The 27,125-nt window shown below is 38.3% G+C and overlaps 1 protein-coding gene across 3 annotated transcripts in view; it reads left to right on the plus strand.

Annotated features, from left to right (window-relative positions):
• Positions 1 to 27,125, plus strand: part of LOC150083569 (bifunctional heparan sulfate N-deacetylase/N-sulfotransferase-like) — a 461,935-nt gene that overhangs the window by 282,212 nt on the left and 152,598 nt on the right. The window lies entirely within an intron of this gene.

Genomic DNA, 27,125 nt, shown 5'->3' on the forward strand with positions numbered 1-27,125 from the left:
AACATTCGCCTACTTCCATTTGTTTCAACATGTGGTTTTCCTGTTAGCATCATTAACCGCACTATAGAGCACACCGAACGTGCCCATTGCAGTTCAACATGCAGCAACCTAATACAACTGCAATAATCTTTGTCCAGAAAAATGTCAAATGCATTACATAGAGTTCCAACAAACAGCCTTGGAACAACTCAGTAAGAAGTGAAACATCTACACTGTATATGGAATGAAGCTATTTTATATACATGATACCGTGTCAGAATTTCAATAGCCTTTACGTAGATGAAATGTGCAAAAGAATGGAAAATCGCATAAAGCCTACTTTGAAAAATAATCTGTGACAGGCCACTCGAAGAACTCCAACCATTAACTTAAATTCCATGAATGGCTGAATCCAAGAAATAGTCCCAGTCTCTTTTCTTCGAGCACGATAAATTGCCATGCATTCATTTTATTCTGTGTTAAATTTGGCGGTGTGGAGTATCTTTGTGTATCGTGTCTCTTCTTTTCCACCATATTTGTTTCTGTTAGCATAAGTAACAATCGTGACCAAAAAAGACAGAATGAATTAAATATTGGCGACATTCAAAGTGAAAATAAATTTTGTACTGATTCTGATTTCTACAAAACAAAATAATAATAAATATTGCTGCAATGTATCGATTTGTATTATTATTATTATTGTAATAAAGATTTCTATTCTCTTAAACATTTTTTTTCCTTTGTGGCAAACCGTTCAGGAAATTAGACATGGACGATGAGCAAATTAACACTCGAGAGTTAAAGTTTGAAAGAGGGATGATCGTCTTCCCTCCCCCTCCCCATCTTTTCCCAGAATAGCATGGCTATGTGCAAAGGACTAATCCACCGAGGCCGAGTCAACCAGCCATTACAAGGAATATAGAAATAAACAAGTATATGTACAAGAGACAGGATAATTGAAAATTTAGTGTCTGGCCTACAAACTAAAGATTTGAACTTACTCGGGACTCAACAAAACAATGCACTGTCCATCGGCTGGATATAACAGCAGTATGAGGCGATGGACCAGACTACATGTTTCTGGTAACACAGGCTGGTAGTGGCAATGGTATGGTCTGGAGAATATTTGTTTTGACTCATTGGTTTCTGTGATACAAGTGTAACAACGGATGACAGTTTCGGACTGTCTGAACATGGTTTCAGATCAAGTAAACGCTGACTGTTGTTGTTGTAGAGTTTTAGGAGCATTGGGAGCTAAGGCCATATTACTCCGTGTATATTGTATGTAATCTGCGTGTGTTCTGAAGTCGATTTTCTGTTTGCCTGACGAAAACCCCGTTTCCAGGAGGAAAATACCCTTGCCTGATTTCGACTAACTCAGCCATGTTGTGAAAAGGCCCATATAAATCCCTCCCATTATCGACGGAACTCGAACTCAGGTTTTTTCCACCCGATGTGGGGAGGACAGTGATTCTACCAACTGTGTTACCCTCAGGGCGACTAACACAACTGCATAAGAAAAGAATATTTTCACCACCGCCGCGATATTTCCCATCTGTTTAACGTATTCTGTCCACACACACAATAACGCACTCTTCACCAATACATTATAATACTAGTAGCTTCTTTTATATTCAGTGCATTGTGCTATTCTTACCTTTCACAATGTGCCATCTTTGTCTCGACCAACCTGTATACCATCTATTATAATCAACCGCTGTTTATTGGCACCTATCCAACATTTTAAGCCTCACAAGAGAATGCATCTCGCAGCCTTTACCTGTGTGCAGCATCGTTAATTAATATTGTTGGCTCGAGACTTGATTACAGCTCAGCGTTCAAACGTGATGAATAAATAGAAAGTGAATGAAGCTTTACACCTACTATGTTTCATCACGTTTTCGATTCACTCGTAATATGTGTTATTTAAAAACATATTTATATATACATTTAGATGAATTGTTTTCACTGTCTTTCAATCACAAGTGATTACTTGCAGAACAGTTCACGTTTTGTATTTGACAATGGGTAAAATCCAACATGAAAGTCTGAATGGCTGTCCGGTGTTTTAAAGATACTCAAGAAATTATATTCGATGGAAAATAGCTATCATTCTACACATAGTTTTTTTTTTTTTTTTTTTTTTTTCATTGAATACGTGACTGTTTCTGCACTTCAGAGCCAAGGCCGTGAGGCATCGGTCTGTTGTGTTTGCAAGTGTTTTCTCTTTTCTTCCTGGATGAAAATCGTGGAAATCGTTATTTTTTGGAAAATCATAGAATGTGTGATTTAGTTATTATTTACTACTTTATTATTTTTTTTAATAGTTTATAAAACTATTATGGGTATTGGATCTGACAGTTATATTGCAGCCAGCATATCAGTGCAGTGGCTAACAATGGGCAGTGCATTTGTGACAAGTACGGGTTTGATCTCCTAATGTACTTACCTGTTTCCATATACATTACCTCACGTATCAACCCACACTATAATTTTGATTATTTTTAAAATAACTCTGTTCATTACTTGCTGTAAAATTTTCATATTTTAAAACAGCGGTTCTCAAATATTCTTAAGATTGCTTTGTTGATTAGATTAGATAAAGCTGATAAGTACAAGTTATATATGGCTTCCCAATCATTTTTATTTATTTTTATTTTTTTTTCCCAGAGCGAACCCAGATATTTTAACTCGCATCATTTGCCACCACACAAAAAATAAAATAAAGACAAAAATTTGAAAACGTCATTCGCCTATGAAATACTTAAAACAACGATTACCTTTACGGATAGAATTTATAAAGTGATATGCTCGTATACTGCCCTACCATTAACATCCGGACACCTGAATACCTACAAATAACCTTTATTTATAGGAAAACTAATAACATGTGTAGAAACCTTTAGTCTTTATGACAGCTTCTAGTCTCCGTGGAACACTCTCCACCAGTGTTTGGTAAACGTCCTCCTATATTTTCCGCCATTCGGCCTTCGAAGTGGCGACTAGTTCAGCTCAGTTTTATAGCAGTCTCTTCTCACGTGAACCCGACGATCTAATTCATCCCAGACGTTCTTTGTAGGTTTGATGTCAGGGCTCTGGGCTGGCCAGTCCAACTTTTTGACTCTCATGTCTCAAACCAGTCCGTCACAACGCGAGCAGTGTGACATGGAGCATTGTCCTGCTGATACATGCATGGTCCCTGACGTGCTGTCACAACGTAACGCATTATTGTCCAGGTCTCCTCGATGTGGACACCTGTACGTGGTGAGGGGACATCTTAATGGTGCTGCCCTCCAGATTAGCATCACTGGGATCAAACGGCCGCCCCCTAGGTTCCAGGCTAACATCGTAAGAATCCGGCGTGTTTGCCGTGTGGCGCTGCAACCCGTGGAAACTCGGTAAGGTGTGTGTGTGTGTGTGTGTGTGTGTGGGTGGGTGGGTGGGGGGGGGAGGAAATCCTAGTTGTTGAGTGACCCAGCTTCAACACATCGCTGCGATCCCTGCTTCGACAAATCGGGTGGTCCTGGGGTTAGGTAACCGTTCTTACTTTTGCTAAACCAGGAAAAAATCGCTACCAGCTATCGACCGGTCGCTATGATTAGCTGTTTTTGCAAAATCCTGGCGAGAATGGCCAATGCTCGTCTCATATCTGTTTGAGCCCTAGAAATAGGGCCCAACTCTACATCAATCTTGAAGTCACCTCGTGGAACAACAGATTGTGGCTGCTAACCTACTTGCACTGGCCAGACTAATTACAGGACGCTACGAAACTCCTAATATCACAGCTAGACTTCCAGCTGGAACTGCTGGAAGAAACCATGTAGTACCTAGGCTCCCGCTCATAAACAGTTTTAAGATCTCAAGGGTCTGCGACGCATGTTTCCAGGAAACACGATAGATATGATTAATAATCGGGTCATCGATCTCGATAGATACTGCCAGCAGAAAGCATACAAACACCTGAAACTAATGGAAACATGCACAAGTTTATCGTTATGACTTCAAAGACACCCACTGAAGGAAAACCAGATGCCAAAGCTGCCCATGACAGGATAAATATAAAATAAAATAAAGCTGTTACTAATCTCCACCCTCGGTATCTAAGATATTAAAAGACAGCTGCATATTAAGCTGAGATAGACAGAAAAGAACAGAAACCGCGGACGACAGCCAGTGATGAACAGTTGAAACTTACTCAAAGAAACTCTACTTACACACAGTGTTCACACTGTGTTTAAATCGTTCATTGCATGTTCCCATCTTTCCTGTTTAAGGCTGATGACCCTCCTATGTGCGAGTCTTGCGACACCATTTTAAATATAAAACATATTTTAACTGACTGTGATAATTTGACTGGCGCACGAATATGTTTTACTGCTTTTACTCATCTAATTGGGTCTTATACACTCAGTCACATTTTATCAGACAATGATCATGTGTCAGATGTTTTTAAATTTTTACAAATTATCAATTTTTAGAAATATGTATAATAGTGAGCATTCATTTTTAGTTTGTGTACTGTCTTTTACTCTGTTTTATATATGCATATATTTTTTGAAGCGGTAACCTTTCTGAAAGGTTACTAAAAACCTTTATTTTTTTCCTCTCTTTTTTTATACATTTTAGCACGTGCTCGTGGCGCATTATAGCCTTAGTCGCGTTTGCTCCAGTAAAACAGAAATCAAATCAAATTTATTGTCCACGTTCTAGACAGACCTCAGCATTTATGGTTTTGTCCAAAACAACCAGTTATCCAGGCCAAACCATGAAAGCAGCCGCGCTCTCTCCGCCAAACTCCATTGTCGGGACGATACAGTCCGGAATGTAGCTTTCTCTGGACATCTGCGTCAAGCTGGAGTGATTAGTGGCTTGTGGACGGCTGCATGACTGGTAACCCATATCATGCAGAGTTGTGCGTACTGTTTAGGTTCTCACGTATGTCCAAATCGTCTCACTGAGAGTATGTATGCTGCGACAACGTGGACGTGCTTTCCGAGCGGACAATTTTTGCAGGACTGTCTTGTCTCACTCCATCAGCTTTGGAGCTTTTCCGAGCAGTTTCGTGATAGTTTCAGCACTAGTCCACTCACTTTCATTTGCAAATCGCACCAATCATCGACCTAAGGATATTCGGTGCCGTTGAAAAACTTACAGACCGATTGCGTATGCACGCAGTCCTGCACGTGATTTATAGTTGTATCTAATATGTGGTGCTTTGGTAAGACATGACCAGCTATCGACGCGGTGGTGTCCGGATATTAATGGAGTGATATGTAGTGATAATCTGGATATTAGTGGGTGGTGTATAATGCTGATGTTTGCTCACGATGAAACACCGAATCCAGCTTTAAACAGTGTGGGCAACTTAATGATACTACTAAAAACTTTATTGTATTCCAACCTGACAGTGAATCCGAAATTGCCTTCCTTTTAAACAAAGGTTCTTTGTTTATTTAGAAATTAAGTGTCGAGTTCTCCTCCCATTTTTTAGCAAATAAAAAATATGGAATTACTGATAAAGGTTTGCATCTCGGGAAAAGAAAGTAAAAATACTCAAGATGGGGTTGCAATTGGGGAGGGGGTGGCCTCGGAAACTAGAGGCTAGAATTAACCTTTTCATGGTATTTGTAAAGTGTGGTTTTCTTTTAGTGGGGAGGAGAGGATTGGTGGAATATTCAGAGTGAAATTTTTTCTTTCAGTTACTTTCATAGGTAAAATATAATTACAGTTAAACATTCATAACCATTCGTCATTGAACTGTTTTTAAGCCCAAATAGAATTTAGATATTCAGTAAATGTTGCTTTTTCTACCTTAATAAGCTATTCAGAATTGAATACTGACATCTTTGTCACCATATTGGTCTGTTTTTAAATATGCAGCGCACGAAGCGACATGTTCCAGCACTAAAAACGTGATCCGCATTAGTCTAAAAAGAATGACTTTGTATTATTATAATTAGCTATCACCACCAGTTGATATAATGCATGTGACTCTCCTCTGAAAATACAAAACACATTATTTGCTTTCATCAGTTACCTCCTTCTCAGCCTGGATGCGATAAGAATATGATTATGGCAAGTGATAAGTTTGCTTTCTTTTAATTTTCATACTACCTTAAAACATACCACTTTTTTCCCTTAGATGCATACTAATTATCAAAAACTTGATCTTCATTATACCGAAAACTTTAACCCAATTTTAAAGTAATTATCCTTGTTTTTCACGTGATGAAGTTTGTTCTTCTTGCATATTTTAATCTTGCAACGTTAAATAACGGGAATTTTTTAGCCGTCAGCTCTTCGAATTTAATTTGCCGAGTGTTCTTTTAAATATACAAGAAAAATTACTTGAAGTGCAGTTTAGACTATCATAAGGAGTCTGGAATACAGCTGGTATAACCGAGTGATGGACGACGACAATACAGTAGTATCCATGTGTGAGTTGAGCGTAGTTCGCGTGCACGTGACTGCTAAATACGGCTATGTTCTTGTATTCTCTCTCTCTGTGTCGTGAATTCCCCTGGCTGTCGCGGAGTGTAAATGGAAAATTTATTTATTATCTCCTTGATATCAGATACCATTCATAAATAGGCTAATTTCTTTATGAATTTCCACCATGTAGTACAAGTTTCTCGAGGTGGTCTGTAGAAAATAGTTTTGTCTTGGTTTTGTTTGCTTATTTATTGCGAGAAACAATAGAATTACTAAATAATGCAGTATTTTACAAATATTATATTTAAAGTACTCAGGGAAGAAGTCTGTATACAACGTATACAGTCTTAATCTAGCAAAAATTCCCTTAAATATTTCGAGCAATGTTTATTGAACATAAGTATGAAAATTTTCATTCATACTTAATGTTCTGACTTAAGAGAGGACATTGGGTAAGGTCATAAGAACATTTTGTTGTCTTTTAACAAAATGATCGTAATACGTTTTTTTTTTTTTTTTTTTGTTTTATTAAAATTCCATCGAAATAATGGGAAAAAGAAACGCTGTTGAGGAAAGAATATAACAAACAAAGTTATGTGTAAAATATTTGTTTTTCAAAACAAGAAATACTAAGTCCACATAACTCAGCTCCGAGACTTCCCAATAAATTAAAAATATCGAGTCTCCTAAGATGGATCGTAAATCACATTGGATTTAAGCCTGATATCGTTCCTTTCCTTGTTATTCTCTTGATATATGACGACATTTGGCCGCCGTGGACTTGTCGAATGATCACTGAGCCCTTCGCATTTAACCTCCGCTGATAGGTAATGTTTCCCGACGAGGTCGCTGTGGTTTCTATTAATGTTTGTTTGTTTGTTTTTTGTGGGATTAATTCCGAATCCGACTATGGAACTTGAGTTTCATCTTTTTTAATCAAAAGATGAAGCCATCTCTTAAATAATAAACACTTCAAAATATAAATTAATAAAATAAAATAAATATACATTGCCCTACTAAAAAATTAGAGAACCTCGCAGCCGAGATGGTAGCGTCAATCCACGTGAATTCAAAGCCACACCAGAAATCAGATGTGCACAGGAATCGCTAGTGAATGACCGTTAGATCCCTTAGATTCATTGATTGCTAAGGCCTCGTTCCAAACGTATCTTAGTCACTGTGCAAGCCATGACAGATGCTGTAGTACTTTGCATACCATTCTTGAACAGTTCGCACACTGTTGCTGCCCGTGTTCTGATTCAAAGTTATCAATATAGGATGAACTGGTATGCAAGAACGTTCAGATTCACTCTCGAGGCGACAGCACCTTCCAGAATAGACTTCTACTATGCCACCACCAGCATGAGAGCCATCGTATTACCACAATGCTCTATATTGAAGAGCTAGACATTGTCTCCCTCTATAGATGGGTGAACTTGAGTGTTCCCCATAAGAATGCTGCAACTGCACGATCACCAATGATCATGTCTCTCGTAAGGTCACCGATATCGTCTGCCTTCCCATGGCACTCCTTTAACGACTCCAGCGAGGTACTGCAGCTGATTCTAGGTCTGTAGCATCACTTGACCCAACACATAATTAGTAGGATACTGTATTTTAATTGATAAATTTAAAATAAATTTCAGTCCATACCAACAAAGTATATAATCATAAATGATAAAAGAGATTACTTGAAATTCTCTTCTTGTGCAGAATTAAACAATTAAGGTACGCCAAAGTTATGAGCCCCTTCTTTAAAGAACTTCTGGCAGCTTCACTACTTAGGTTTCCAGTGTACTGGAAAGAGTATTCACACACATATTGTATATAGCGAATAGTTCACATTCATTCGTCGCGTTCGCTTTAACATGCTGGTTTTACCTCAACTGCTAGCTATTGAAGCTTATCACATTTCACCGATTGTGAAAATCACACTTAGTCCTCGGAGCGTAGGTTGCACTTTTATGTATACATTTCAGTACGAACAAAAAAACTTCATATGCATGGAAACGGTTTCTAATTAACCTCCACCTTTTTATGCAGCCCACAAAGGTAATTCACTTAAATATGGTCTTGCACCAAGCGCAAGCAGGTTACCGAACTTGCTTCATGAAAGTGGGGAGCTTTAGAAAGTGTGTAGCATTCTTAGCGACCTACAAGTGCGATATTCGAATCCCAAATGCACTTGGAAATTTATGTAGGTCGCGAACTTGTGTCTGTTCGCCTACTTTGCATTTATATCCTGTGACTTCACAGTGTGCGATGCACTTGTGGTGTGGTTAATTTATATGTACAGTGTGTTTCTCCGACTCTGTTAACTATTTATAACTACGTAGCAGAGTCTGTTGTTCTGAGAAATGTGTACAGACGGAGCTTAAACCTTCAATTGCCATAGTGACCACACACACACACACACACACACACACACACACACACACACACACACACACACACTGTTACAGACTATTTTGACGCCCCTGTGGGTAGCACAGTGGGTAGAATTGCCGTCTTTTCCACACCGGGTGGAAAAGACCTGAGTTCGAGTCCGGTCAATGACGTGAGGAATATTTAATAGCCTTTTTTCACAACGTGGCTAAGTTAGTCGGTCTCATGGTTTTTCTCCAGGAAACGCAGGTTTTTCATCCAGCAAAAGAGAAAACCGGCCACGGGGAAGGGAGTAAGAAAAAAATCTGCCTTTTTTAACTATTCCCATGGTTTGGAGTGAATCGAATAGCTACTTAGATGATTGCTGCTTTTTGCTTATCAAGACACGGCTGTGATACAACAAATGAAGGTTATTTCTTTCCAAATCTATCATCTGCCATAAGGTGTATCACCAGATGATCTCCGTACAATTTCATCTTTAGATTCTGAATTTGATTGTAACAATTAATTTGATGAGAAATTTGGATATTCCAAAATTGTTCATCGATCCACATCCTCCAAAACTATCCAGAAATACGTTTTCTCCTTCATTAGAGGGTGGGGGAGGCATTTATGGCTGCTTCAATACTAAATTCGGCCCAGTTAAAGGAGACGTATTAGAAACCTCAAACTTCTTAATAAAATTAAATATAAAGGACATAATTGGCTACTTTGTAGGGACTTCGAAGATTCTATGCATGTTGTTGGTTCAGAAATCAGGTTGCATTAAAGTACCATGTTTTATGCGTGATTAAGACAGTAGACAAAGTAAGCATTGGACAAGGAAGTAATTGATAGTAGAGACAGCCTTGCACCGGGTTAAACAAATATTGAATGTAACAATCTGATGAACTCAACCAAGCTGTGATTGTATCCACCAAAATAATACATGCACAGATGTACAGAAAATCCCTGAAAGTTTCCAGTGAAACCCGCTGGCCCTCGATATGAATCCCCACAAGTCCCCTCTTCGACATCAATTCGAAGTTTCTGTTTCTTTCCAGCCCTTACTACTATGTGGTAATTCCATTGGCTCAGTGATACCACCATTGAGACAGTGGAATTCAGGAATACCTGTTTCAGTTGGTGGAACAATCACGCCATCTGTTTTTTGTCTCCCACGAAATGAGCCATAACGTGTTGAATCTTGGAGACCATGGAGGCTAGCATCACCATGTGATCTTCGGTACCTCATCCCATCCATCACTGAAACAGTTTTTTTTTTTTTTTTTATCGAGATCTTCTCGCATGTTCACATTGAATATGTCCAGGTTATTCAATATGTCCAAAAAATGATCAGTTCTATTGATAATTTTTTCGCTAAAAAAGAAAAGGGGAGAAAATAGTTTTTTGATGTTAAATGGCATAAAACACGTTTATAATTAGGGGAGTCTGGTTGGCTTGGCCACGATTTTCAGTGACCCACCCTCAGATGTGGCGGTTTTACTTTTCCGATCAAGTGCAAAGTGGCTTCTTTACTGGAAATAAGCCATTCTGCTACACCATCCCCTTTCACGCTCTGATTGCTTGAGTTGGTCTTTTACTATTAATGTCTGCACTAGATGCAACTTGTAAACTTTCAAAGGTAAATGTTTCTGGGAAATACGTCACACTGTTGTGTGAGGCAGATTCGACTAATAACTATATCTGTAGGTAGACATTTTTTAGGCTTTTCTGAAAATGTTCTCTTACATTGCACTGTTTCATCGGTGGTGTATTGATTACACTGTTCTTCCCTCTTACTGATACAACTTTTCAAATTGTTTACACCATTTGAAAACTGACGTACGTTGTGCTGGGGCTTTTTTTGAGCTTTTACGAAAGTAACGTTACACGATATTCATTGAGTTTATCTTTTCACGCTGAATGACCTTACTTTTTTCCTGTTGAGAAGCCATTTTAACATATTCTCACCTGACGGATGTGGCGGAAATTTACATTTCCCGTAGGGATTTAAAAAAAAAAATGCAGTGTTAATCTATCGTTTAGTGTTTAAGAATTTACTGTCATGAGCATCTAAGTGTTGACCTCTTTTTGAGATAAACAACAACTTGTTGGACCTTAGTTTATAACTCTCAAAGTACTCTATGACATTGTCATTATACAGCAGAACAATGACCACAGCAATTCCAGTCATGGTCATTTGTCTGAGAAAAACTACATTAAATCTTTTAGAATATAAAAGCATGTTCTAACTGGAAAAGAAGAACCAAGCACTCTAATTTCAGCAATTTACTCTCATTTTATTAACCAATTTATCCAGTTAACCATTTTATTTATCAGTTATTAACTGATACTGTATGTAAATAATATCTCATACTGCCCTCTGAAATATTTGTATAACCAGCAACTTGCTTAAAATATGTTTATTTGTTGGCTTTCCAATATTTTTGTAGCATGGTATTTACAGAAAATGGTGGTGAAAAAAAATGGGTAATCCTCCTTCCCCTCTCCCGTGACATTCCACTGTAAGGATTATGAGCTTCAGATGTATGTCGTGATACTATCAGTCTTAAAGATTTGTTGGTCAGAAACCTTAACTCTCCAACCATGGATCTCTGGATCATAGTAGTAAGCTTTCTTTATTAGTCCGAGTACTTGTAATTCTTATCTGACGGTTTCAGTTTCTTGAAGTAGTGAACATTTGGTTTTGGAAACTTAATTATCCCAGGGTCTGTTGATGTGTCGATTCATCTTTCCTGACATGTAGAAGTAACTTCATTAGTCAGTAACCAATACTTGAAATAAGGTGTTCTTTTCAAGCAAGGCAGTCCAGAAAGTCACGACAAAACATGATAAAATTTTGAAATTACATAGATCATTTGTGAATATATTGCTGTATTCAGTATAATTTATTAGATTTGATATGCTACGTATTCATGAGATTTCTGTGGTTAACGTCATTGAGTAATGGTCAGAGACTACTATTGAAGGTCCTTAGTTTTGTGCTTGACTGCACAGAACATGTACTCTTGAAGCCGTTTGAATTTTATTTGTAGGATAAATATTTGACACAGCGGAAACAATAGTCCAACCGCATGACCGTATTACTGTATACACCACCTCCATATTGCTTCCGGGCTCGAAGTGATATACGTGCTCTGAAAGTAATGTGGTCTGTGTTTTTCCTCTCTCTTGCCATTTTTCCATAGCCTCCAGCTGATGCGCATCCGAAGTTGACATTCACAACGGCATCCCTTCGGGTAATTCTCATATCTTAAAGATATATTCAAGTTTTTTAGAAGATATGTCCAAAATTCCTCCTATTCTCAGAAACTTCCAAGTACGTTTTCTTTCTAGAATGTCGGGTTTTTGCCCAGGGCTGTGCTGTCTGTTCTTTACTTTGGTCGTCTCTTCCACATGGTCGAAGGGTTTCTTAGTTCCGAGAATATCTGAAGAAAGAGGCCAGTATCTTATCGTCTCGACTTCACGTCAATTATACTAAAAGAAACTCGTGTAGTTTCATTGCTTGAGACCTATAAAATTATCTAGTCATGTTTATTTCATTAATGATTATCCACTTTAAGTAAGATGCCTAATCGCGATGTTCATTTAGATTTTCTCCTTTCAATATTAAAAATGTAACACTATAATATATTGCCTATTAATTAAAATGTATTGCCACACTTAGGATAATTTAATTTTTTTTTTAACTGGTACAGTATTATATTATGATATCGTACCAGAAACTAATGAAAACGTAAGTTGTTCATCAACCGGTTTCATTAATAAAATCTAAATGATCGTACTCTTTCTTCAGAATACTAATAAATCGTAGCGAGCTGCATGATCCCATGATGGCTCACCCTATTTTCACCCTATTCGACATGTTTCTAAATAGCCACTGGTGTTAAGTGTTCTGGTAGCGCACGGAATCAGTGAACTCGTCTAGACCTTTAATATCAGTCAAAGCAATTCAAGATTTTTAAGCCTACTTAGCCCTAGAACATTACTTAAAAACCATTTAACCACTGTGTTTGGGTTCCTGTCCCTGCCATCGGGAAGCCGGGTTACAATTATGTGTGAGTATGTGTATATATATATATATATATACACACACTGAGGGATCACTGAATTATGACCACCTAACTAATACTTCGCAGGTTCTCCTTTTGCCCTCAGTACAGCAGCTATCCGACGTGGCATTGATTCAACAAGATGGCAGAAGCGTTCGGGAGGTATGGCCAGCCAAGCTGTGTGTAATGCGGTCAGCAATGCAGGTATGGAGGTGATTGGTGTATCCAGACGCCTGATATGCCTTTCCATAGTGTCCCACAAGTGCTCTGTGGGATTGATATCGCGGAAGTTCGGAAGCCAATCGATATGCTGGAAGTCAGAACTGTGTTCCTCAAACGATTCCTGCACAACAAGTACCCGATGGCTCGGAGCATTGTCATCTTGAATGGTGTCCTTCACCATGCGGGAAAAAGTAACATGGCAGGGTGTACACAGTCAGCAAGCAGTTGATGATAGCAGAGACCAGTGATACGTTGTTCCACATGCACCAGGGGTCCAAGTTCCTGCAGTGAAACATTCCCCACAACTTACAACCGCCTCCACCAGCCTGCACTTTTGATACCGTGCATGATGGATTAAGAGCCTCACGTTGTTGACACCAAATCTGTACACGACCATCCCTAGCATTTTTTCTGTTATGTGCATTGCATCAGGCATTCATGTAAATATGTACTTATTTTCTCTGATTGCAATAAAGATTTTATGTATCCACGGTGTGGAGTAAATAACGTGACTCATCCGGCCACACACCTTCTTCCAGTCTTCTAACGTCCAACTTGCATGCTCTTTGCACCAGGCGAGTCTTTTACGCCGATGAACCTTGGTTAGGAGAGGATGCCGTAGGAGTCGTCTGCTGGTATAGCTCATACATGCGAGCGTGCGATGCATGGTCATGCTAGATATTGTTCCGGGTTGGGCCATGTTGTATTGGATAGTCATCTCTTCAATATTGCTGCGCCTGTACGAGTCGTCGGACCCGGGACTCACCCCTAACATCAACCTCTCCCTGACCATTGCAGTTTTGCCGTCGGGTTGTTGTTTGGCCATTTTGACGCCAGTCCTGGTACACTTTAACTACGGCGGTTCTCGAACACCCCACCAGTTCAGCCGTTTGGGAAATCGAGGCACCAGCCTTTATCAAAGTCCGATAAATCCTTCCTTTTACCCATCGCATTCGGAATTTTACTACCTATTGAACCACTGACACCTTATCTATGCTACCTAGGTCGACTAACTCGGCACTCTCGTACCTCACGTGGTCAACGGGTCGCATTCAGTTTTCATAGAGGTGGTCATAATTCAGTGATCACTCAATGTATATCTATACTCTATATAAAATGATGATTATATAATAATTCAATAATTAGATGTGCGATAGTTGGAACAAACTCCCATCTGTTGTTGTTTTAAACGTGGGTAGATTGAATTAATTCAAGGAAGAAGTAGATGATGAACTATTAGAGAGGATGGACAGGTGAAATGAAAAGTGTTTTTTTTTTTTTTTTTTACACACAACTATGTATACATCCTATTTTCCTTATAAATTTTAAAAACGTAGCATACGCTATACATATATACATTATCTTCTAATTATAGATAATTTCCTCATAAGAAACAAATTAATAAAATTCTTAAAATATAGCCATTTATAAAATCTTTAAAAAACCTCAAAAATACACGATTCCATAAGTTGACTAAAACATAATAATTTTAACAATCATAGCTATACTGGTATGTTCAATAGTCTCCCCAGAACCGCACTCACACACACAAGTCCAAAGTTCATCCAGCCCCTCGCTACATTCACTGTTTCTGTTTGTAATGATTCTAAGTGGTTCTCCCCTTATCAGAACCGCCCCATCTAATTTGCCATAACCTGTGTGTTTCTTTGCTAAATATTTACCGTTTTTCTATAACTTTTACCTTGCCATATTGTACGTCCATTCTTGGACATGTCCTGATTCCTGTAATCTCTGTAGATCTTTATGGCATGCTCTAGAGCGTTTATGAAGTACTGAACCTCTTTAGAAACATTCCGTTTACAGTTTGTAAGGCATCGTTACAAAAACAGTTCTGCAGGTTCATCCCTAGCAAGGCATATCTCTATTCTGAAGTGAATTGTTTCATTATACAACATTTTTAACTTTATGACTCATGCGTAGGTATGTAGGTATAAATAAAGTATAAAACATTTCGGGCTTTTCTTTAACCATCTCTAACGAACAGCGTCCACCAGGCTTTTCAATCGTACGGGACCCGGTGGCTGAAGTGCCTGAGTCTGATGGTATTTTTAATCAGTTCAATTTTCACAATAAAACTGAGTTCCAAGATTTTCCTCGCAGTTACCTTCACTTAGCCTGCCGAGCTTATCAGATATCAACTGGGTCATCTGAGTTCTTCAAACTCAGTAAACTTACAGTTTTCACTGCCACTGTACGCCAGCAAAATTTCAAATTCCTCTACTGCACAATTAGTGCAGTAAAATGCAGCATTACAACATTTACTGTTATTATTATTATTTCATAGTGCAGCACGTTTTCATGACATTTTGACAATTTCGATGAATATGTATTTCTTTCGAATTTAACTGGTTTTAGTGGACAGGTCTTATCCCCCTATATGGTCCGTTAAAGCGAGATTTTATTGTATTATGTTAGTAGGAGTGCTCGTTCACAGATCGATTTGCAGGATGAATAAACCTGTGCTACTTCCCTGTGCGCTGCCTACCGAGATTGTCTAACCAAAACCGCAAGTGAAAACTCTGTTGTTCGAATCGACACCATTCAAAAGAGATGGCAAGTAGCAAAACCGCTGTACTGTCACTGGGAACGTTCTCCAGAATTTAAATACGTAGGTTTCAATTGTATGCTTAGCATCAGTTGGAAGTTACACTCTAGGAGTGCTAAAACAGATATCATCGTTGCTTAAGCTCTTTGTGACATAAAAAGTCGCCCTCGTTGATAGCACAGTTGGTAAGATCGCCGTCCTCCCCAAATCGGGTGGAAAAGACCTGTTCTAGTCTTGTCGATGATGTGAGAAACTTTTACGGGCCTTTTTCACAACGTGGTTGAGTTAGTCGGTCTCAGGCGAGGGTAGCATAGTTTTTTTCTCCCTGAAACTCAGCTTTTTCGTCCGGCAAACAGAAAATTGACTTTAGAACACGTGCAATTTACAGACAGTATATACGAAGCAATATGGCCTTAGTCGCTGATGCTCCTAAAATCCTGTTACTTAAAAGTTTCGAAATAGGTGAAGAAAATATCTGTTCGAATGACTGAACGACCTTTACGCCATTGCTTAAATGGCTTAATTGTTTGAAGAGGGTTAATACTTAAATTGATACTTGGTTGCATTTGGTTTTGATATTATTATTATTATTAATATCAATTTATTTCCCAAGAAATGTCCTTTTACAGCTATGCAGCTAGAGGACATGAGTTATATACAGAGAAAGAACATAAAATACAGACATATGCATTGCATACAGAGCCAGATACAATATACGGCCTTAAACAGCCACTGGTGAAGATACAAAAACATAAAGTTATAACAAATACAAAAACACAAAGTTACAACAAGTACAAAAACATAAAGTTAAAACAAATATATGTTAAATCAGTGAAAGCTCCTCATTGCCCTAAACCTCTTTGGTAAAGTATGGACTGATATGAGATCTCAGAGCTCAAAGTGAACCAAGGAATTCGACTCAACGAGATGAAATTTTAATTAATTTACTTATTAAATAAATTCTGATCGGTCACTTGCATAAAGCCTGTGATGAAGTTCTCTTCCAGTGAGAATTCTTCAAATACTTGTATTTATATTGTAGTGTAGAACATTGGTATTTGAAGTATGATTCATAGAATTCTTATCTATAATGTCCTTATAAGATAAACTAGAAGAGAAACAGTTTTTTTTTCCCCCTGAACTGCAAGAAATAATTCTTTTTCAGTTACTTTTTCCCTGCGAGGAAAGAAGCGAGTGCTGGGCTCGGACGTAATTAAATTCTTTGTCTGTGAGCTACAAGGGATAATCTCATGCATACATGTTTCCTTTCTACATCTGCCTTTACTTGTAGAGCTCCGGTGGAACGCGAGCGGCGTGCCATGGGTGATTTATAGAGCTATAATTGTCGTAATTGCAAGCCTGTGTTGAAATTCCTGAATGGTTATATTTCATACTAACTCCGGTACTGAGGATCTAATGGATATTCCAGCCACGTATTGTGTTCCGTTTTTACAGGCAGCCTAATTAAAACTGCATTACGTTGCACTGATGGTGCACTATTGTTATGTCCCTCACATTGCCTGGCGGCCATTTTCTATTGATGGTGCATTAAACCAACCCCCCTCTAGAGAAAATACTGTTAGCTGTTCATTATAACATTAGTGGTGGCAACATTTGAAGTCTCTCTTTGGGATTTTAGAATTCGCTGCATCAAAGAAGAAAACTTTGTTAAATGTGCAGAGAGAGAGAGAAAGAGAGAGAGAGAATATCTTTGCAGCCTTTTGATAAGTCCAGAGTAAAAAATGGTAGTATCGCTTTAGGGTGCAAGCGATTTTCAATTCTTGTATTTACGTTACTTTGTCAAGCATCGAACACGTCGTGTTACTTAACAATTTTCTTTTATTGGTTGTATAAAATGCAGAAAAAGTTTTTATATTTATTCAATACCTATGGAACCATAAGTTTTCCGTTCTTATTATTTATTTATTGGCATATTTCTTTGGTTCCAGGAGTGGGTGCAGTCTGTTACAGTAGAACGGCCTATCGGAAATGAATCATTATATTTAGTGAAGATTAAAATCTTATTGTTTCGTAGAAAGCAGCATAGCAACATCCATCTCTTAACACATTAGGATTACCTTTAAACAACAGGAGATCATTGTTAGTTTGACACGGATAACCCCATATATTGGTCACCAAATTATGATTTACTTTCACCCAGTACCTTCTTAACCATTGTGTGCTATTACAGAAACCCGGTTATTTGGGCCCTCGTGTGTAGCACAGTTGCTAGGATTGCCGTCCTTCCCACACCGGGTGGAAAAGACATGAGTACGAGTCCCGTCGATGATGGGAGGAATTTTTATGGGACTTTTTCATAATGTGGCTGAGTTAGTCGGTCTCAGGCGAGGGTGCATGGTTTTTCTCCCGGAAACTCTGGCTTTTCGTCCTGCAAACAGAAAATCGACCCCAGAACACACAGCGTACAGACACTATACACGAAGCATTATGGCCTTAGTCGCTGATGCTCCTAAAATCCTGCAACAACAACAACCGGTTATTTGGGATTCCAAACAGCGTCCGTGCCTTATTTTTTTTCATTTTCATCATCCATTAACTTTTCGGATAGCGGAAGTACTAAATAAGAGAAAGCAAGCGAACTTTGCTCTAAACATGTTATGATTTCCAAACCCTGCTCAGCATACCTTTTCCATAGTTAGTCTACTAGAAATAGTATTTCAACTCTGTTTAGAATTACGATGCATATTTTTATCTTCAGCAACTCAGTGACATAATGTCTGTTAACAACTGCTTGTAACGAACGATACAAGCAGTTGTTATGTAGGCAAGTAACAAACCCAAATAAGTTACAAAAATAACTGCTTTTGGAGAAGACTATCTTTCTCCTCTTCGAGTGCCCATATGAACGCATCCTTATATGTTATGCGTAAATATTTGAAACCTGTAACATCTTAATGGAGGCATACAGAGCCGTGCAAAGGTACTTGGGGGGATGCAAACGGGGTTAGGGGTCTCGTTTATTTATGTTGAGACTTTGATGGCTCCCTCGATTTGGCCCCATAGATCGGGGGGCCTGGTCCGGCGCATCCAATGCACAGCCCTGGAGGCATACTTGGCAGTTGAGGTTCCACGACTTGTTACTCCCGTAGAAAGATCTGAGTTGATTTCTTTTGCCAGATAGTGCAGAGCATTTCCTATTCGGATGGCCTTGTCACAAGGCGGCCAATTTATCCTGTATCGGGTGGAGATACAAAGTTATTGTTCATCCCATAATCCTTACCACATCAGGAACAAAATCTACGAACACGTTATGGCTTTCATTTTATCAGTGCTTATTGAGACAACCTGGATGAAGGGCAACTTTACGATTGAAGTTTCAATCTTCAATTTACGATTGAAGTTTCTTAAAGATGGATTTAATGGTTTTAATGCTTTAGGTCACGTGAAGTGTCATGCATTGTTTAAAGTCTATTTAAAATGCTTTTCCTCTTGTTGTATTGGCTTTCTTTCTTTTTTTTTTTTTTTTTTTTTTTTTTTTTTTTTTTTTTGAGGTTCCAAGAAGGAACCTTAAAAAAATTTCTTAAATTTGAATATAATCCTCCTTCCTCTTTTGAGTTTTGGATAACAAATGGTAGAGACTGAAGTCAAGGAACCTTCTCCAATGCAAGTAATTTTTGTTCCATCAACATCACAAAAAAAAAAAAAAAAAAGCTAAAAAATCAATATCTACCAAAAGATTGATGAAAAATAGCCCTCAAAAAGGGGATCCCTCTTGTAACACTTTATGCTTATAATGCTGTTTGCGGTCGTTTTCTTAAAGCGTTATAAGCGGTTTCTGTAATTGGCTGGGGAAGCAGTGGGCACATTTTGAGTTGTGCTTGCTTCGGATGCCAAAATACATTTTCTGTCTTTCCACTTACTCTTATCTGTCTTACCACTTTTGGATATTTTGCTTGGGCAAGCAGAATAATCCGAAACTTTGCATGGTCAAGCAAAATCACTTTAACATACTATATATGAACAGTGAACCCCAGCACAATTTTAAGACTGTTTTGGAGAACATTTTATAATCAGGGCCACTGATTCTCCGGTCTCTTAAAACGAAAAAGTTTTAAATAGAACTGGCAGGGCCTGTGTCACCTCATATAAGTTTTTAACGGCATTGTATAGGAACTGCTAACAAACTTAAGACTTAACACTATGTCAGATACATTCGTTAATGTAGCCTAATCTTCCATCTTTAAACAAGATGGCCGATAAAATTTTAAAAAAATTACCACAACCACAAAGTGCTGTTAGTTTAGAGTGGATAGAAGTAAGGGGGATGCTCATAAGCCCGGTTTTAATTTTTAAAAAGCGGACTAAAATGCTCCTTTTATAAGAAAACCATGACATGTCTGTGTTGTCTCTTTTCTCAACTTGTGAAGCAGTGTGGTATCCGGTAACAAAGTATTACTTTTTTTGCCCCTGCCATTTAAATGAATGACGGGGCTTATGTCTACTTTTACACATCGGCACAAGTATATTTTTAGGAGATTCAAAAAAAAAAAATTAATAAATAAAATAAAGTTTCATACTCCCTTTGTCGGTGTCTTTATCTTCTTTTAAATGCTTTAAGTGTGACAAAAAAATAGGGAGAAATTTTTGTGGGTCCCCTAGGAGGAGTCGTGACACTGTGTAAGTGCTAACCGTTGTGTACAAGGTAGAGCAAATAGTAACGTCTCTTCTACCAGCTTGTCGGAACGTCGGCTGTGTGTCAAAGGCGCATTGTGTGTGGAAGCAGCTGATTGATGTTGGCAGGCATCAGGAGCGTCATCAATACTTCGGCACGAGTGTAGCCTCAGACAGAGGTTTGGAGGACTTATTATTTGACTGGGGGGGAAGCCTTGGTTGGTCTCGGAGGACAGGGAGCAAGCCTACACGATACTTACAGTTGCTAAGTGCCTTGCGACCAGCAGACGCTAAGAGAGAAAAATGGGATTGCTTCTGTGTCACCTCTTCTGTGATTCTCTGCTTATGATGAGGGATACCGGATGAAAAGTGCTTCTTCTTGTCCATGTGCACTCTTAAGTGACTTGTCCATGTGCACTCTTAAGTGACAATGATGAGCAACAAGTGCAAAATGGCAGGCTTCTACCACGTGGTTTTAGGTGAACAAGATGACACCTTTACTCTGGGGATGCCATGTTGATTAGGGCCCCCACAGGAACTCCTTGAATTTGTCTTTCATGTCGACTGGCGTACCGAGTGATTGAGTAGAAAAGTCATCAAAAGATCTGAATATGCTGGATGAATTTCACGAAAAAACTTTTATAACCCTAATTATGCTTATTTTATTACGTGTTTTCGGTCATTTGACACTGAGAAAGACTGTTTAACCGAGAAACTTTCCAAATCTCTTAATCGTGCGATATTACTGTCTCTCTCAAACCTCACGCGATTACCCTGTGCACCGTTAGGTCAAAAACGTGCCATTGCTTTCTTCTATTCGGTAGAAGGTGGGAGTGGGAGAAAAAAGGAATTGTAAGAAATAGTAGTTTCCGTTTTTCGTAGAACAGCCGCCAGTAGTTCAATGGACGTCAGTGATGATGGATTATGAAAGTCATCTTCTCCCGTCTGTAACTTGCGGCACTTGAGAGAGTTCATGAAACTAGCGTGCCATTTCCATTCTAGCGGTTGACATGCCGTTTATTTTGCACATCTCGTACCAGAGTGGCCACCCTGATGACAGTCTCCTGTTGACTTCTGATGTCCTCGTGCTGTCGGATGAACGCTGCTTGTGCGTTTCTTTTCTTGAGCCGGCATTTCGAAGTCAGCGAATCTCGCACTGGCGCATTGCGCGTTTTTATACGTAGGATTGTGAAATCCGTGCTGGTTGAACGTCATTCAGTATCCTCAGTACAGTTTTCCCAGTGTAATGTGTCGTAGAGACATTGGAGGTGATTCCAGTCGGTCTAGCGAATCATAAAATACCGAACTAGTTTATTCTTTCATTTCCTGTTGTACACCTACAAGATCTTCGGTGACATCTCGCACAATAGGATTGTCACAAAGATGAAAGAATGTTAAGATACATTTCATCTTCATCGGTGCGGTATGAAATTGAATCAGAAAGCTAACATCGTCCGATTTTATATATCCCACCCATAAAAGAAATGGTTGAAGGAAAGGAGGTACCTATGAATATTTAAAGAGGGGGGGGGGATAAGTGATAATATTCTTGTTGGTAAGCAAGCCCATTATTAAATACGAAATTATTCTGTAACTACACATGTATCGTATTTCAACTGTGTGCTCTCGAATTCAGGGGCGCTTTCACTGAATTCGATAGATTCGATTCTATCCAAATTTGGTTTTTTTTAATCTAAAAGGTAATGCAGTACTGATTACCAAATATTCATCTGCCTCAAAACGGTTCCATAGGGTTCGGTGTTGGGCCCACTGTTGTTTTGTATATTTATCAATGATATTGATGAAGGTATATCAGGCTTAGTGTTGAGGTTTGCAAATGATACAAAGGTTGGCAGGGTTGTTAATGACAGTAATGGCAGTGTGCTACTTCAACAGGATCTAGAAAATTTGGGCAGATCGGCTGAGAAGTGGCAACTGAAGTTTAACATTGACAAATGTAAAGTACTGCATATGGGTAGAAATAACCCCAGAGGAACGTACTAACTGTGTGGAACTACACTTAAGGTGGTAGAAAATGAAAAATACCTCGGAGTTATTCTGCAGTCAGATATGAAGTTTTCTGAGCAATGCAGACAGGCTGCAAGAGCAGCTCATGGAGTTTTTGTCAATGATATATAGGAATTTTGCTAGCAGGGAAAAAGAGGTGATTATCCCTTTGTATAAGGAAATGGTTAGGCTACGCCTTGAGTACTGCGTACAGGTCTGGAGGCCTCATTTTAGGAAGGATATAGATTTGCTTGAGCGTGTACAGAGAAGGGCAACAAGATTGGTGAGGGGAATGAAGGAATCCTCTTACCAAGAGAGGCTTAAGTTCTGCAAATTGCAGCGGCTGGAGATTAGGCACCTGCGAGGTGATCTGATTGAGATGTATAAGGCCTTGAATGGGTTGAGCACGCTGAATTCTGATGGGATTCTTCCACTTGCTCAGGTTACGAACCTAAGGAGGCATAAATTCAAATTGAGGAAAGACAGTTGTAGAATAGATGTGCGGAAATTTGCCTTTAGCCAGCGAGTGGTTAATTGCTGGAACAAACTTCCATCTGTCGTTGTGGAAGTTGATAGGTTAAATAAATTCAAGGAGGAACTGGACAAACATTTAGAGGGAATGATTGTGTGAATTTTTTTTTTTTTTTTTTTGCTGATGCTACTTTTTTTTGGCGTATTACATATGCGCATACGCTTGCTTCCTTGCATCACATGCCTCTATTACTATTACGACAATTTTTTTAAAAAAAAATTAAAATATTCAAACAGTACTCAACCTTTTAATACAGTAATCAAAAACTCCTTTGAAATTTTTTCACCTTGCTAATGACTATAAAATTTGGTAAACTTTTATAATAAAATCTCTATTGTCATAAATAATGATGCATACTTAAAATATTCAGGAAGATAGCTGCTGCATGTTGAAATCAATATCAGCAGCATGTGGAGACGTAATACTAGCATTAATAGTATCTCATTTTTTAAACTTAAAGATCGATACATGTACATAGGGAAAGTATCCAATCCTAGCACAGGAATAAAGCATTGGAAAAAAACTACAGACGCTAATAAAATTATCTTTACAGATAACTAATTAATTGTGAATTTTATTACGGTATAGTTTAGGGATAAAGCCTCAGGTTATGTTGAGAGTTTAACTAATGTACATGAAATTGAATGAAATCATATTCACAATATGAGATATACTTAATGATGCCAATTTAACTACTTAAGTAGTTGGCTATGTACTGAAATGATGCAATTGCACTAATTTGTACATTGTGAATTTTATTTGTTGAAACCTCCATAAATGTTTAATCAGAGTATTCAAAATGTGGCTATTAAATGACGAGACTGCGCTCGTACCTAGTACACACCAAGCGCAGCAGTAAACAAACTCATAGCAATTGACCTTCAATCTTTCCCTAGTTCTGCCAAGTCATGTTTCAACACGGCCATTCGCTTTGCAGTAAGCTCTCTTGGATAGCATAGTTGGTTGGCCTGCCTCATAATCCGATCTGATTCCCACAGATATGTCTGGGATATCCTCTTAAGGCGTATTGCAGTCAGCCGGATGGTCCGGCGGCATAATTCAAGTGACAATAGTACTTTCACAATGGTGGAGACTGATTGCGAGAAACTCATTGATATATTCCAGGTGCAAAACGTGTAGTGGTTGCTGGGACTATACATCATACTAAAGTTGCGATCATGCACATCCATCCACCACAGTGAAAAAAACTTCTTATAAGCTTGCCTCTGTTGTGTCATGTTCCAATAAAATCGCAGTTGCTGTTCACTCTTGAGTTGCTTTGAAGATTTTTGACATGTACATATGGGAACTTTGCTTCAGTTATATCATAAGGTGTGTATGTCATCATATTTACACACACATTTTGCAAAATCTCTGAATCCCTAATTGTAGGATTAACCGTGTTTATTTATTTTTCAAACACTCTATGTAAAGCCTTCGTGGGTAGCACAGTTGGTAGAATCACTGTCCTCCCCACACCGGTTGGAAAAGACCTGGATTCAAGACCTGTTGATGACGAGAGGAATTTTTGTGGACTTTTTTACAATGTGGCTGAGTGAGTCGGTCTCAGGCGAGAGTAGCATCGTTTTTTTTTCTCCCGGAAACTGGGTTTTTCGTCCAGAAAACAGAAAATAGACCACAGAACATGCGCAATTTATAGACAGTATATACGGAGCAATATCGCCTTAGTTGCTAATTCTCCTAAAACCCAATAATAACAACAACTCTATGTAAAAGGGATTTTTTTCAAACCCCTTTTACGCAGAGATTCAATTTTCTTGCGTCTTGGCGAGTCAGTTCTTAAATGCAGTTTGAGACGATTTACGTAAACGTCACATGGGAAAGTTATTTTAAATTATTTATCATTGGATTGTGTAATTAGGCTTCTTGAACACAATTTGGAGAAAAATTATCCATTACTTTTCGTTTATTTTTGTTAAATTCTTCAGTTTGTTTAATCGGAGATGGGATGAATAAGTTTTTTGAACTGTTTACTTATTCGGCATGATTTCGTTTTCTACGAAACTTAGTTCATAAAAATGCATTGCCAAGAATCCTATCCTATCCTATCCTATCCTTGACTGTTACTCTTGATAATTAATCAGATCCTTCAAGTCGGCCAAATATAATGAACGAGTGCGCCAACGTCATCAGGAAGTACGCTTATCTAACCACCAACCGCTAATAAAAAAAAAAAAAAAAACTCATCTACGATCCAGGAATGCAATGGAAGTGCCTCAGTAGCGCCCCCCATGTGTGATTTATGTATTAAAACAGCCAAAACTTCGTGCGTTGAAAGTTTTCACTGCCAAGATACTGAGAAGAAATGTCTGTTGTCGGTGGCGTCTAGTTAAAAACACGTAGTGCAGATGTTTCCCTGGAGAATATGAGTTGTTTTTCGTATCAGCTGTGGTTGGCAGTACCGAAATGGAAAGCGCAATCCGTGAAATTTAAATGTCCAGTGTTGGCAAGGACAAAAAAGATTTATGGTTGGACAGTAGCGCAGTTTGTGGAGCCTACCTATGGAGAAGGTAGAGAACACTGAGAAACTTTAAACTTTTTCTTTTCATAAAAAAAAAAAATTAATAAAATAACTTATGTAACGTAAAATTTAAATCTTGTATAATACTGCTCACTGAACTGAAATCTTATTTATTTAATAATTTTGAGGCGAATTTAAAAAAAAAAAAAAAGATATACAACAAAATTTAGAAGAGAAGAGACTAAAATTCACATATTTTTGTCGTAGTTTGATATGTCTTCAAGTCTGGCTTTGAAAGTTTCAGCTAATGTTTTCAACTGATCTGCACATTTGTTCTTATTCCCAGTGATCTTAACTATCTTCGACTCTAGAAAATACATTGAGTCACATTAATTTGTGTTTCCCAAACTTGAAGGCCTCAGTTAATTCATTTAATAATTTTGTGTAACTATTTTCTTGTACTTTCTCTTTGAAGTTTTTTTATTCAACATGCTTAAATTGTTCTGCGATATCCCAGAAAGTCTACAGATACAAAAGCCAATTGGAATTGGATGGTGCCGAGACACGTTTTCTATTGATGTGTATAAAATTAATTGATTTTATATGGGGCAATACTTTTGAATATTTTTGAAGTTGACTGCTTCTAGGTTTCGCTAGAGTATTACCTTTAGATCATGAGATCAAGTTGTAGCAAATGAACATAACTTCTGGTGGAAAACTAATTTCTCCAGCAGTGATCCTGGAGAAATTAGTTTTCCACTCGAAGTTATGTTCATTTGCTACAACTTGTATATCGAAGCTTAACTCCATACATATTTTCAAGTTGACTTTTCTGCCAACTGTGGAACTCATTTGACGTTCTGGTAATAAGTACTTATCAAAATTTTGGAAAACTTTTGAAACTCTTGAAAGATGTATATATAGATATATTTAGTCAGGGATTGGTTTGGTCAGATGCGCCCAATCTGTTTATGGATGCAAGAGAAAGCAGATATGCGTGTCCGCTCAGTCAAAGTGAGTACAGGCATTTCATCCTTCTGCTCTTTTAAACTACCGAAACAGCTTGACTCTACTCCGAATGTCATGAATAATTTGGAAACGAAATTGTGGCGAAAGGGTTAAATTGTTTGCCATTCTACGACTTCTTAGAATTAGTAAGAGCGGTGTTTATTTCTTCCTTGGTTCCAAGATACATTGAATCCAATGTATAAAGATTTCCTCTCTCTCTCTCTCTCTCTCTTTTTTTTTTTTTTTGAAACTGTATTTATGACAGATTGATGTCGAATATAAATTGCATACAGGTTGTGCGAAATTTCATCTACCTATTGTAAGTAATGTGTTGCATTTGATTTTGCTCTAAATCGGTAGCAGGGATTGATGGAGTTCTACATTATTACTTTATTATTCTAAAGCGCCTCTCTTTCTTTCTCTCTCTCTCTCGAAACCGAAGATTATCCCTCAACAGAGAAGAACGTTCGTTGCCTTGCGAGCTACCCTCTTTTTCTACACCCGCCAGCAACTGTCTTCACCAGCCTTACGACAGGAGCAACTGCTGTCTGTGATCGATAGTCTCAGCGATCTCAGTTTCTGCTTGAATAAATTATCAGAAGGAAATTGAAATAGTCAAACCATCCAGCAGATGAATTTGGGAGCAGAAAAGATTCCTGAAATAGTGGAGTTGATAAGAAGGAATCCTGCTATCAAATACTGATAACGCGTGTTTATCTCTGCTTGTTTAATTACTATTACGGATGACTGGTTTCTTTCACTTAAAAGAACTACTTTTCACCGAAAGTGTCTCATCTTGTTTAAAAAAAGGGGGGCTATTAATTG

Source organism: Mastigoproctus giganteus, chromosome 7 (assembly GCF_048544385.1).
Source record: "Mastigoproctus giganteus isolate SK-2022 chromosome 7, ASM4854438v1, whole genome shotgun sequence".
Lineage (NCBI taxonomy): Eukaryota > Metazoa > Arthropoda > Arachnida > Uropygi > Thelyphonidae > Mastigoproctus > Mastigoproctus giganteus.